The following is a 3,191-nucleotide window of genomic DNA, read 5'->3' on the forward strand; positions in this document are numbered from 1 at the left end:
CTCCATGTAAAGTCCTAAACAGGATGGGGACACTATTTCCCTACTACTGCTCTTTGAAGTTCCCATTCTTTTTTCTGATATCATATCAATGTCTTGAAAATTGTGATGTATCCTTGTAAGAATTCCTGCCCATTATATTACGAGATTAAAGAAATAGAGAAAAAACTCATATGTATCAAAATATTTCTACCATCACTTTTTCTGGTATCAAAGAACTAGAAACTAAGGGGGTGTCCACCTATTTAGGAATGGCTACATGAATTATGATATATGAATATAATGGAATATTATTGTACTGTCAGAAATTATGAAATGAATTGTTTCCAAAAACCTGAGGAGACTTATGAGAATTGTTGTAAAGTGAAGGAAAAGGAATCAGAAGAATAATTTATTTATTCATAATACATCATAAAGAAAAACAACTTTGAAAGACATGAACTCTGATCAGTGTAATGATCAACTTTTATTTCAAAGGAATAATAAAAAGCATACTGTCAACCCATTGATAGTGTTGATGGCCTTAAGATGCAGAATAATATGTGTGTGTGGGTGTATATATATATATATATATATGTATACACATATTATACACACACACACATATATATACATATATTTGGAGATAGTAAATTCATGAATGTGTTTTGTTTGATTGTTGTTATTTGCTACAAGGGCTTTTCACCCATTGGTTAGTAAGTATAATTGTGAGGAAAGATAGGAATATAGTAGAAAGAAAAAGAAAGAAGAGAATAGAAAAGGAAAAGAAAGAAAAGAAAGAGAAAAGGAAAGAAATAAATGAATCATTAAGGCTTCCCCCCCCAATAGGTTGGTGGAATTGTGAAAGAAGACAAGGATAAAATAAGGGGAAAAAAAGGAATAGAAAGAAAGATGAGGAAAGAGAAGAAATAAGAGGGTCATTGAAGCATTTTTTTCTTTTTCTTTTTTTTTATGCAGAGAAGAGAATAGAAAGAAAGTTAGAAAGAATCATAGATAAGCAGTAAAGCTTTGAAACCTATAGGCTTAATGTAAAAGTAAGTGGAGTCCCAAAGCTCATTGGTATGGGAATCTTTCCTCAATGATGGAGATCAAAGCACTGTGCCTATGAGGGGTGGGGCAGCATTTATGAGAGTGATGGAGAGAAGAACTTCACTGTCTTTGAGTCTCCTTAGCTCTTCTAGCTGTTCAGGGCTTTTGGGGCTCTACAGTACTTTTGGATGCTTCTGGCTTTCTATTTCAAGAAAGAAGATGGACCTGCTAAAACCGTATTTCAAGTTACTAAAGGGAAAATAAGATTCTAGGAAGTTTGGGAAGTCTAGGAAAAAGACTTTAGGAAGTGTAATGTGTCACCTTATTCTCACATTACAGTATCTATAGTTGAAAAAAAGTATAAACCAGAGGATTTTAGTCCACTCTGGGGCAAATTGCAGGGTCTTGGAGATCCATATTCTAATCCCAGGTGGATACTAACTCTAGATTACCTTGAGCCAATCTCTCTTTCTAAAATAAAATTTTCCACTAAGCAATCAATAAATGAATCAGCCAACTAGCATTTATTAAGCACCTACTATGAGCCGGCTGTAGATGCTGGGTGCATAAAGACTAAAACAAAACAGTCTCTGTCCTCTGGTAGTTTCTGTTCTATCATGTGCTCAATTTACACAAAAGTAAATATAAGATAAATACAAAATAATTATATGGTGTTGCAGAAGGAGTACTTTAGTATTGTCAAAACAGGGAATCAAGAAATTCCTCCTTAGGAAGGTAAGGTTTGAGCTGAGCTAAGGATTCTAAGAGCCAGAGGTGAAGAGGGAGTTCCTTCCAGCTATGCACGAAGGCAGTAAGACTGAATGTTGTGAATGAAGAAAAATAAGCCTTGTTTAATTGTGGTTTCTAGTTGTTGAGCAGAAGTAACATGTCATAATGAGGCTGGCTAGTGCCAGACTGTAAAGAGCTTTAAATGCCAAACAAAAGATTTGGATTTTATCTTGAAGACTGAGATAGCAACGAAGTTTCCTCAGTAGAAGGGTGACACAATCAGAATTTAGGAAAATTAGCTTGGCAGTTTTATGGATGATGGATTGGAGATGGTAAAGATTAGATGTAAGAAGAACACAGAAAACATGGCTCTAAGCACCCTTCCAACTCTGAAATCCTAATTTTTCTTGATGTTAAAAGCCTAAACTGAAGAGTATAAAAAAATCCCTGAATCCCCTGGATCTCCATTTACAAATCCCTTCATGTTTCTCTAAAGTTCATCCAAACTAGGCACTCAAGTTGTTCACATTGGCACAGGGTCGACTCAATGCCACTATCTTGATCTGGACTTGCATCCTCACTAGGAAAATGACGATTCTAAAAGCCATATACATGATAGATGTAAACTGTTGCCCCACCTCCTCTTTCAAGATGTTAGGAGACATCCTGTTTTCCAGACCTAAAGCCCAGAAAGCAAACTATGCCCTGAGATTGGCATAACAACAATTCTTTGCACTCACTCTCAGGATGATCTCAGCCCGAGCAAAATCCCAGAATTATTTCACAACGGCATAAGGTGGTCTCTGAGCTTGGACAAGCACCTGTAGTACCTATATTCTGGTCATGAAGTCCTATAAATCAGGCATTGTCACATTGTTGATGTTATCCCTCATTGTCAGGGCTATAGATCTCCAGACAGACATTGGTATAAGTATTGGGATCTCCCCACACTGCCTTGGACTGGCCCCCCATGGCCAGGGCTCTGGCACATGTGTCCTTGCTTACAAACTGTTTCCCTCACTTTGAAATTCAACTTGTTTGATTCCTGACTCTCTTGTCTCTAGCCTGCTTTGTTTGGCTCTGGCCATAGGTTAGAGGCTGGTTCTGGTCCATTTGACAGTAATTGCTGTTTGCTATCAGAATTAAGACTGGACACAGAACCAGGTCATTGTACTCTCCAGTATCAGTGGAAATGGACTAGGCACCACCAGAGATTTATTTCTCCAGAGTCTGATACCACCTCATCTAGTGTGTCCTGTGCCCTTTCTCCTGCTCCTGTCCTCTGAGATCCTACTTTGGTTGAGCTTGCCATTCTTTGTGAGGAAAACTCCAAGGCCGTCCAATGACCTGATTCATTTTAGGTCTCTCTGGCAAGGATATCTTTTCTGCACAGTCTGTTCACCTAACCAACTGTTCCTGCCTGCTGTGTTTGGCTC

The sequence above is a fragment of the Vombatus ursinus genome, unplaced genomic scaffold (assembly GCF_900497805.2).
Source record: "Vombatus ursinus unplaced genomic scaffold, bare-nosed wombat genome assembly UNPS02014791.1, whole genome shotgun sequence".
NCBI lineage: Eukaryota > Metazoa > Chordata > Mammalia > Diprotodontia > Vombatidae > Vombatus > Vombatus ursinus.